Source organism: Pinus tabuliformis, chromosome 5_2, assembly GCF_031772625.1.
Source record: "Pinus tabuliformis cultivar Carrire ecotype Pingquan chromosome 5_2, CPIR1, whole genome shotgun sequence".
NCBI classification, from domain to species: domain Eukaryota; kingdom Viridiplantae; phylum Streptophyta; class Pinopsida; order Pinales; family Pinaceae; genus Pinus; species Pinus tabuliformis.
The window spans coordinates 22,536,575-22,548,666 of record NC_142306.1 but is presented as its reverse complement, the minus strand read 5'-3'; positions in this window follow the sequence as shown (position 1 = coordinate 22,548,666).

Sequence of the window (12,092 nt, the reverse complement as noted above, 5' to 3'; positions counted from 1 at the left end):
CATTTATTCTTAGGACCAAGCAAAGACATCACAAAATTTGCGAAAAAGATCAGTATAGAGCTGAATTTCCTCCGGAGTACAAGTTACTCCGATATGGATATGCTCGACAATCCCTGGTTTAACAAAGATGTCAATCGGTTGGGTTTGCATGATGTTCCCCATGTTCCCTTCAGAAGACACTTGATGAACTTGAATGGGTGTCTGAAGGGGTTGGGATGGGAGACAAGGAGAAAACCGCTCGAGACAGGTAAGCATTTCCTGGTGGGCAAGGAGAAATGAGGAACGATGGTGATGATCGGACCAAGGGGTTACTTGAGAGACATGGTCTCAATAATAGCTTCATCAGAAGAAAATATTTCCTTTAAAGGGTCCGAAGAAGCGTCATTTCCAAGCCAAGGGAATGAGCGTATGAGTTGAGAGCCCTGCTCGAAGGAGTAGGTTCAGAAGGTGGAGCTGATCCAGTAACAATTTTGATGTAGTTGAGCTCGGCAGGATTCAACGGCATCTCATCGCCCCATGAGTCTATCTGATTAGTGGGAGGAAGGACCCAAGGATCAGAGCTAACAGAGATCATATTAATAGGAGCGAGTTAGGAGGTGGGAGTGAAAAAACACCCATAAGGGCAGGATATTTAAAAAGTCCAGCTCCCACACTCTCACATGGGATAGAGGTATGCTCCACAAAAGGCACGTTTCCTTCAGAAGAGGAGGCGAAGAAAGACAGCTGGTCTACTGTGACAATCTTACCCTGATGATGGAATCGAATGACCCAAAATAGAGATGAAGGCATAGCTCGCATGGCATATGTATAGTTGCATCCCAGAAGGAGGTTGTAAGTAAGATTAGCATTGAAAAATTCAACTTCCACTTCGACCGTCTTCCCTTCAAAAGTAATGGGCAAACATTGGAGGATACCGTAAGGGAGAGACTCTCTCCCATCAAAGGCTTCCAAGGTTGTAGGAGACTGACTCAGAGTCGGAGAACCAATAGCCTTCCAACAGGCAACATACATGATACAAGTCGAAGCACCTTCATCAATGACTGTACGATGAATCATTTTGGAATTGACGATGACCTGAATAAGGAAGGCAATTTGGTGACACAGTCTCAGTATTTTTCTTTCTAGGTCAAAAGTAATCAGATCCGAGTCAGCCGCGTTTATGCCACCGATGGCTGATAGCAAGGACTTCCTCTGAGAGGGGCAGCTCTGGAGTACTTCTAGAGCAGACATAGATGATGGAGCCTGGGCTAAGTCCTCAATGATGCTATAGTGCTGAGCAGCATGAGCATTAGGGTTGTAAGAAGATTTCTGGAGTACACCTTTAGGAGGGGGTCAGACGGGCACCTCAGTGTTAGGTATCTCGATATGGAGCGGACCAGAACTGGGTGGAGGAGTGCTAGAGGGAACCTCAGGATTTTTCCCGGTAGGTGACGGATACTCTTTTACCCGAGTACTAATGTGGACAGGAATTATCCCAGCCATAAATACTTGAGAACCAAAGGGAGAAGAGGATTGGGATGGATCAGCCACCATTTGCATTTGCTGTAAGGGAAAAGGTTCTTTGAGCATGGCAGGAGTCCCGAGAGCATCTTTCAACAAACGACTAACTTTGGACCACCTTAGGCAGTCTTTGGTATAGTGATCCTCGTTACAGATAAGACAAGGATACTTGGGTTTGTGTTTGGCACCTTCCTCGGGTGGAGGTTTAGGGGAATCATGCTTAGGTTGATCCGCTTTATTCTTTCCTTTTCCCTTCTTCTTTTCTTTCGAGGCTTTGTCCACCGTGGTGGACTAGACAACGTTAATCTCGGAAGTACTACTAGAATTAGATACAGCCTGAGAAGTGTTTTCGTTCAGAGCATTCGACTTTTTCTTCCCAGGGTTCACGAAAGTTTTCTTTGAAGGTAGATTAACAGAACCGATGGCACCATCAACAGATGGTGTTGGCAGGGCTTTGGAAGTTCCGAATCTCAGGGCATCAAGTAAATAATCATATAGCGTACCTAACTAGGAGTAAACCAAGTCAAGGTACTGAGTGTGCGCAATAGCCTACTCTTCAGTTACACATGCCCCCATAGCAATGTCCAGCTGCGGATTGCCCCCATTGATTTTTTCCAGATGGATTTGGCCCAATAGGGTTTTGCCCATAGGGATTTTTTCCATAGGGGTTATAGGATGGATGACCCTGGATTTGCCCCCTAGCATTCCATTGATTACCAACCTGGCCTGCAGGAGCAACATAAGGTTGCTGGTAATTCTGATAAGGACTCACCTGCAGTTGTTGATAATTTTGATGCGGGGAAAATTGAGTTTTCCCTTGGGATTGCTGGAAACCATAAGGAGGCTGGGCTCCAAACTGAGCCTGAGAGGCGGGCTACGTTTGATAGGCTGGTTGGGATTGAGATCCAACCTACATTTGAAGACCAAATTGGGTCTGGAGCCTGACCTGGGGCTGAAAACCAGGTTGAGCTTGAGAAGCAGCAATAATTTGAGTGCCTGGTTGAGCAGGCCCAGATGGATGTCCTTGAGAGAATTGAGACTGAGCGATCCGGCCAGAAGGTTGATCTAGTTGATATTGAGATTGACCCATTTGCCCAGAAAGTTGAAATTGCTGGGTGTTGGGTTGTCCTTGCACAACTGAGGGTTTTCCTGATAGACTGGATGGCTGAGCAGACTGGACAGTTGGTTGACCAAATTAGATTTGAGGCTGACCAACTTGTCCAGATGGTTGACTAGACTAGATAGTGGGTTGGCGTTGCTGAACGTAAGGTTGCCTGACTTGCCTAGAAGGGTAGCCTTGCTGGACATTAGGTTGGACTTGTTACAGTAAGGTTGTCACGGATTACTAGAAGTTCGCGCGAAATAGGTAAAAGACGGACCACTAGAGGCCAAAGGTTGTCCCTAGAAGGGTTTTCCTTGTGGGCCTCTAGGTTGCCTTGGATAAGACTATCCATAATACTGCTGCCCATAAGAGGGTTGCACGTAAGATGGCTGGCCTCGATAAGGTGGTCCTTGAAGATGTGCAGGCAATACTTGGCCATCGCCATAACCAGTGGTGGTCCAAGCAATGGATAATGGGACCGCGACTTCAACCATAGGCTGAGGTGGCAAAGGTTCATGATGATAGAGATGAGCCCCTCTAGAATCATAATAATGAAATGGATTTTGAGGATCTAGATTCTAAAGAGCATGCAGATATTGATCGTATGCCCCCCGTACTAGAATGGAACCAGAAGAAGGTGGGGCACTTAGTGTAGGATCAACAACTCCGGACACAGATGCTGATGGGCCACTATTTTCCGACCCAGGAGAAGGTCCAACAATAGTGGTCATAACTGAAGATGCAATAGCAGCACCAACAATGGGGGTTGAAGAAGCCACAGAGACAGTTGGAAGAGTCAGGACTAAGGTGACAGACACATTGTGAATTTCAGGAATAAAAGACTATGAGGTCGGAGTGATGGTGTGAGACCACATTGAACTCATAAGGGGGGTCCTATAACCCATAACATACCTCAAAGCCTTATAGCGTAAAGGCAACGTAACACCAAGAGGGGTGATACGAAAATGTGTAGTTTCCGTTGAGGTGAGAATTTCACCACTTGTCACAATGGATTCTTCACTTGTAATAGGGGATTTGTCCTCCATATCAGAAGAGGACATTGGAACTAAAACACTAGGAGGAGTAGCAAGAATATCTTCTTCAGAAGGCTCCCAAATGGGGTTCAAGTGAATATCATAATTCTCGTCCTCTGGAGTGTAAGACTTAATCGATTGGATACTCGGAATAATAGGGAGAGTATCACTCACAATCGGTACCTCAGGAGCAACAGAAGAAGGAGACCCTTGGTCACTTGGAACGGGAGACGGGATTGGTGATTCTGCCAGGATGATGATTCAAAAAACCCTAGGAAAACTAATGAGAAAGGACCCTACTCAATCTAACACAAATAAGATCTAACAGGGTAAATGTGAATCATGGCCGAATAAATTTTAAGACACAGGAACAAAACTTGAACTTTTCATTTTTAAAGAGTCGAGAAAAAGATAAAAATATGACTCTAGTCGCCTTCAAATATTTAATGAGCCTGAAGTGACAAGTGCTCATATGGACCTTTTCTTTTAGGGAGTCCGAAAAGGAACGAAAGTGACTACTCTGTAGAACCAGGCAAAAAGGTTTACCAGACAAATCTGTAAAACTGCATATACACCTTGGCAGTCATATGAAAACCAAAGACTTTTTTTACGTCATTCAATCTTCCCGAATGCTGTGTTCGGTGTGTTACAACTTGTAAGGTGGCAAACACAGCTTCCTATGGATAAAGGATGATAACCTAGTGGAGTCTCCCAGCATATACTCGACGGTACATGGGAACACAATTTCTTGCTAGACCACTATTGAGTCACAGAAGGAGGAATCACCCAACCTTGAGTGGAAACAAAAGTGACTAGGTTTAATGATGCTGGAGCACATCTCTAGCCTAGACCTCTAAATAATGTGTGTTATGTTCCAATGCGTTGTTAGATTTATTCAGTTCATTTTAGAGTTGATCTTGGATTATGTTTCAGTTTTCAGGCCTTATCGTACGTATATAACAAATCCTAGGATGCAGCTAGAATGAATGAAATATCCTTTTTCTTCGATGAAATCATACCTACGGGAGAGTAGAGATATCATTCCCAAACCAAGAAAACGAAGACAACATAGCAGTCACTCAATGCAAACAGACATCAATTCCTAAAGTGCATGGATACTACTAATGAGAGATTTAAACATTCGCTTTCCAATATGTAAACTTGAGATGCAAATTCACTTTCACTTTTGCATACTAAATGAATGCAATTCTTGTTGATTTTTTATGTCTCATAAATCTAAAAGAAACAAATAAGCAAAGTGTGGAAAAAACGGTTGATCCAAAAAGTTGTAATCTATGTCCGGGTAGTGAAGAGAAATCGAATCAATGCCAAGATTGGTCCAATAACAATCACTAAACAATCGACCAAAAGCAAGCCAAGGGGAAAACTCAATCAAACCAACAAAAAGCTGCAAATGAATCTTTAAGCAACCAAGCAGCCAAGCGAAACTAATCCAAAAGACTTGAAACAATGAAACTAGGTCACAGAAGCCAGAAAACAAGATTCATTCAACAAAGCTCACAAGAGAGTGCGTCAACCTATAAACAGTGAAAAACAAGTTATCAAACAAGTGAGAACAACAAGGGACTAGCAGGACTGATGGGCTCAAGAGGCAGAATTGAAAAAACCAATTCTACAGCAATTAGTGCGGGTAATACACAAGCAACAAGCGTTGATAAATAACACGCTGCAACAACAGAATGATGTCAGTGCGAAAGTACACGACTTTCTTGCGATGGTCGGATTAATAGAAACATCGTGACTGTTAGGCATAATCACGCAATGAATAGGATATCACAAAAGGGTGGATGTGACGACAGTGGGACTGTTAAATTTAAAGCCACGATGATGTTCAAAACAGTAATAGGCGAACCAAAAAATCCCAAATCAAAGACAAACAATCCTTCAATCAAATAAGGGCATTTCCCAGATCAGGCCTGGAAACTCAGAAGACTAGTAACTAATCCCCAAAACTTCAAAGAGACCAAAACAAAAATCAAGACAAGAGTAAACAGAAAAGATCAAAGGCAAAATCTCCTTAGTGGAGTCGCCAATTTGTGATGCAGGAAAGTGTTCGCTCTACGGACAGAGGCAACCCCTCTCGCCTTAGAGTGGTCTAATCACAAACAAGGATAGATCAACAATAGCTTTCCTTAAATAGACATAGTTGGAGGCCTACCTCAACCAGTGGTTGATGGAGTTCCCTTGTGCTACTCCAGCTTCCGCTTCCTTCTCCTAATGAGTAATCAACCTGAAACAAAGCAAAGGAAATACAACAAAGCACATAACTGGAACAACAATGATCTATTTACTCACAAAGTCAAGAAGTCATGAGCTATCAAGTACATTACATACAAGACATAGGAAAACGTCATTGATTGCATTAATAATGAAATAAGAGTAAGCTTACAACCAAAGTCTTGACGTCACAAGCCTTCTCAGAAGGGATCCAGCCAACATGTTCCTCAAGCATTCACTCTTTGAAGATGGATGTCCCAACATACAAGTCTCTCTCACTCATAAGTTTTAAACAAGATTAAGGGCACACTTCACAACCTTCCTCAAGCTATCAACAATCCCACACTTGTCACACTCACACTAGCTATCTAGAAAACTCACAAACACTAACAACACTGCTCCACTAGCCAACTATCAGCAACCATTCCAAAAACTAGCAGCACATAGCAATGGTGAGAGTTTAAATAGGAGGAGTCTCCAAGAAAGGTGGAAGAGTGAGCTTATCTCTAGGGAAGGTAGCACAAATGATAGAACAACCATGCCAAAGAAAGGAGGGCGATACAAACTATGCCAACAATGAGGTCTGGAGTCATCTGGAAGGCCGACTATTGGAACAAATTTGCCCAATCTGGATCATCGCGGGGGCATAACTGATCTTCTGCGCTGACATCACTATTAAACAATGTAGCTAGTCAGGTCATCGCTGAAGATTACAAGCGACCTCTTGTTGGCACACATAATCGGACCATCGCAGGAATCAGGTGTACTTCCATGATGGCAGTGCTTTTGGACTATTTTGGAGCATCCTTCAGCGTGTTTATTTAGTCAACAGATGCAATGAGGCAGATAACTTAGGAAAAGTGGGTCATTGGGCAACATCAGAGAGCATTTGTCTAACATGAGCATGTATGACTTGGACACATGACACAGTAGAAGGACTAGGATGAAGACAATGACAAATTACTGTGTAACAACGGGGTATTGTAATTGACAGAGTGGCCTTTCTGCCATGGTCCACTAAGATTTAGCCCTTGGTCACCTCGATTCAAAGCTTCGCTTTTGTCACAAAAAAAACCAAACATCCCTCCCACTCTCACACCTTTGCCTCTTCCTCCGGACGATAATTTTTTATTGCTTGTGGGCGGGAAATTAGGGGTTTCCACGATGCGATGGAAAAGGTGCCAAAGCCCAGGAAAATTGGGGTTTCCATGTCACGCTCCAGAGTGTTACAGGGAAAAGTGTCTATTTAGAACTGCTCTATCCCACTAAGGTGTGACAGCTGCCTTAGAAAAAAATAGAGAAAAGCTACTTATGTTTTTCCTTTATGAATTATAGATAGAGAGGAATAGAAAGACCAACCTCTGTCTTGCACTAATCCTTTGATTTGATCCCTCTCTTATTTGATAGTCCCCAACTACCTGCTCCCTTGCATGCCCAGCTTCACAAAGTACCTGTAAGATCACAGAAGCATAGCACTATACAAAGACATGGATCTATATTCATAAACAATCTAGGATCAGATGTAAATTGACCATACAAATGTAACAAGCATCAATGATACAAAAGCATGGAGGAAAACTCAAATATCTTTTATTGATAAACAAGAAAAGATCCAGGAGGAGTTACAACCAGTTGTTCCAACCCAGCATCAACCTCCCAGCAAAGAAACCCCTCTTCACCTCAAACAAAGCTTAGATCACCCAACAATCTGATGTTTATCTCTAGAAACCAACAGCAATTCCTTACAATATGCAAAATTCCACCCCCTGGATCTTTGGGATGAGGGATACATATATAGATATCTATAAGGGGGATGAGTCAGCTTGTGATTTGATTAGTGTCTTCTCTCTGATAGTTCTTGCTTCCACTTGGAGACTGAAGGCCTCTTACTCATCCTTGGTCGAATTCAGTGAGGCAAGTGTCACAGGAGAAGATTCTGGAAGCTTCCATTGCCTCTCCACCTCGCGGAATGACACTGCCATTTGTCATTTCTCACCCATCGCACCCCACAAAAGGGACTTTTGAAATGCAACATACCCTCACAGTGTATTTAGGTGAGATGCAACGCACTTAGCCAGTGGAGCAGCTGTAATGATCCTGTTTTGACCAATTCTGAGCAATTTCTCATGGTGAACATCTGGGAGAAGCTGTAATCTATTGGCCTTATTCCTTTAGGGTTTAGAACGACACTTTTAGGGACTTAGGAGCCCTTGTTTTATGGACATTTCATGTTTGGGGTTGCAGGGTCCAAAAATGTCTATAACAATTGCCCTTAAAGTATGAGGCCGTTAACCTTTTGGTGTCGGGTGAAATGCTTTATTATGAGGATCCGAAGTTCTTTCAATGCTAGGTAGAGGCCTGTAATAAGATGCAATACAATACATTATCTTCATACTATTTTCATGATCTAGATGAGGCGGGCATTCCCATGTTCAACGTTATAAATTCATTTTTATGTACATAGGACAGACAATTGTCTGAGTGTAGACTGATGATTCTGGTAGAGCCGTCATCCTTTTGAGTGGATGATTATCTGTGCAGCAATGATGTACATTTAATATCTTTATTTTCCCTGAATATATATCACAGCCCGGATGGATGAAACTAGATCTGGGGTCTTCAATCTCGTTCGATCTTCACTCGAAGTACAAGTCGATCCATGTGAGAAATGTTCTGAAGTCGAACATGGAAAGACATCGCTTGATTACCAGTCAATGATGTAAACTGTTAACAAGTGCGAGAGGAATCACCGATAATGATAATGACCCTCAAGGTACTACAGTACAATTCACGTGGTGTGAATAAAGGACTTGGTGTCGAACACCACGCAAAATCTTTCGGTCGAAGGCCATTGATGTAAACCTGTCGCCGGAAGTGAGAAACTTGCCATTAAGGCATGCAAGCTTCAAAGTACTGAATGGGGTGTTCCTAGATCAACTTCTTTGATAATGAGCTGATGTCGACAAGAAGTGATCCGTCACAGGAGGGCCTTAATGAATCCCACATCAATGACATGGAATGGAGCAAATGATTTTAATGGAGGTGAAAACGATCTGGTGATATAAGGTTCAGGGTGGAGGTCATGAAATAATGGAGTATAATGTATGGTAGTGGGTGAGACACAGGTGAATTCATTGAATGACTTCTCTTGAATATACCGGCAACACTGATGTGATGGATTAGTAGCATTAACCCAAAATGTGGATGGTATGGCGTGACCATGGTGATGTGACCGGTGAATGAAACAACCCAACTCGACTCGGACACGGAGTGGAAGTGTCATGTTCAAGAGCGACTTTCTACCAATAAAGTTTCTTTAAGTTTTCTTCCCAATTTTCCCCAGTCATCGCTGACCAGTACCTCTTTATTTTTGTCAAGCTTGAGGAGGATAACATATGCTTGTTCTATAATTTTCCCTTTGGGCAAACCCATCGCTATGTTTTAACGAGCCTAGCGATAGTGGAACTCGTTCTCGTCTATAAACAAGTTTTTCGCTATTAATCTTTTTAATGAGTTTAACGACAAAGATAACTCGGTCCTTTTCAATTTTAGAGAGTCTGAAAAAGAACGTAAAGGTAACTCCAAATTTTCTTTTTCGTCATCTAATTCCTTAAGTCTGAAAAAGTATAAAACAATACAAAATGGATGAATTTTCGATACTTTTAACGAGCCGAACAAAACAAGCGCTTGATCTTTTTGTGTAATAATCCCTCAGGTCCAAGAAGATTAAATTCTAGAGGAGGGATAGCACTTCCTGTCCCTTTAATGAGCTGGAGAGGCCAATGGCTCGTAAATCTTTTCATATTTTACGATTCAGTTGAAAAGAGCTTAAAGGAGACTCGTCTTTTGAGGAACGAGTGATAAAATGGGTAGCAGTTGATTCCAGGTAAGGTTTGGAATTTTCCAATCATGGCAGTGTCACAAGGATGGCTAGTGAAATCACTCTTCGTAGCTGTTCCTCAAAATGGGTAAACAATCAAATGGAGGTGAATGATCGGCCAATGAAAAAGTGGAGGTGACGGTGCAAACACGACCAAGGCTTTAATGGCTGAAGTACTACATTCACGATAGTTATTTACCGGGGAATAGTTCCTTTTTTAACGAGCTTAAATGTGGGTGGAAACATTTGCTCATGTATTATGTTTATTTTTTAACGAGCTTGAACTATGTGCTAAAACTACTCGATTAATCCAGTCGTGTGATAAGAATGTCTCATATAAAACGGAAATTTTTAGATTTTCGCCCCACATCCTTTCTTTATGTAAGTTAGGAAACGACCAATCCAAAAAACAGATAAATGATCACTCTTTGCTTGCACTCCAAAAGGTTTGAATGCCCCCAGGTATAAAACAGAGTTTCAAGGTTACCTCTTCTTTAGTCCGTTAAAACATTTGTTTTACCGAGAGAGGCCTACCTCTTACAGGTTACCCAAATATTGTTCTGTTCACAGCGCAAACAAAACACTTCTCCGGCGATGTCTACCGAGATAAACAAAGGTGAGCAGCAGTGCTCGCCAACTCACATAACTTTGACAAGAGAATCTTGTTCCAGTCCAACTCCCCCTTCCAATCACGGACGGGAGTACGGAGGTCATATTCTCTCGTGGAAACCTACCCTATACTTGAAGTTATCCTGCCGAAGCAGACCAGGGTGCATGCCCCCTAGGATTCAGTCATGTCCCCCCGAATCACTCGTGCTCATCGGGTGGACGGACTGGGGATTGAGACATTTCTTGCGTGAAAAGACCATTTAGGGATGGTATATGACTATTTTCTATGCATGATCTGGGAAATGAAAGCTGGTCCATGAGCTTGACCACTCTTTCTTCGTGCAGAAAACACATTACTCTAAAGAGTGAGGAGACAATTGCTCCCATGCAATAAATATAGTCTCGTCCAAGGAGTAGATTGTAATCCAGGGCTCATTGAACTACCATTACGTTCATGTGAACGGTTTTCCCTCTCAATTTTATGGGCACATCGGGAAGGATCCCTAATGATCGACTGGTTCCTTTATCAAAGCCTATCAGATTTCTCATCTCAGGAAAAAGCGATGGTGAACCAAGCGCTTTCCAAGCAGTTGAGGAAAGGATACTCACAGAAGCCCCCTCATCTATGATGGTACTAGCCATAACCATTCTATATATTTGAACAATAATTCTGAATGGTATACTAGCTGGTAAACGGGGTCTGCCTAGTTGATTCCAGTCGAAGGAGACAACTAGGTTGCTTGGAGGTGGGACCGAATAGACGGCTAGGTACGACTCTGACGAACTTCCTTCCTGCGGTAAAGGAACGGGTAAATTGCCCCCATGTTCGTTGGAGTCTGTGCTTATGAAAAGAATTTGGACGGTGTCATCCTTGTTTCATTTTTTAACGAGGTCGACACGAGATAAGAACCGTCCTCGGAATCCATCGTATTTACAGTACTTGATAGAAAATCAAAAACTGATGGATGATTAAGGTTGCTGGAATAGTATTGGTTGTAATCTGGGAGATGGGAATGATGGTGGTGATCTTCCCATGGTGCCTCTCCTAACATCATTGACTGATTGATTCCTTTGTCTGTAGAATGTACATGCGACCAAGGATCTGAAGAGGTACCATATTCCTTAGACCTATCTATCCAATCACTCGATGAGAATTGATTTGGGTTTGCCCCCCAAGCCAAGAAAATTGATTGCTACAATATTTCTAAAACAGCGATGATCCATGCTGACAAAATATTTAGGAATCTTCTAAATCCATTAGATATAGAAGATTTCATATTGTAGGTTTCCACTGTGGCCACTTCCGCCAGATTACTCAGAGGCGGTAGGGAAAAAGTACCCATTAAGGCAGGGTCTTTTAGGAGGCCTACTCCAATATTTTGAAGTGAATGATTGCTTCCATGGATCATTGGAATGCTTCCCGTAACTTGTGAACTGTTGGGGAGAAATGTTTGTTGGTCGACGATTGTAATTCCTCCTTGAAAGGGAAATGCAATCTTCTTGAAGTAGGTCGACACAACCGTGGCCATGGCATATATCCAGGGCCTTCCCAGTAGGATGTTGTAATCGAGGTTTCCGTCGATTACTTCAAAATCAATTTCTATTGTTTTGCCCCCAGTTCAACTTGCAAGTTACTTAAAATCCCGTATGGAGTGTATGATCGCCCATCAAATGCTTTTAACGTTGTTGATGATCGCGACAAGGGTGGTGAGCCTAAATTTTTCTAGCA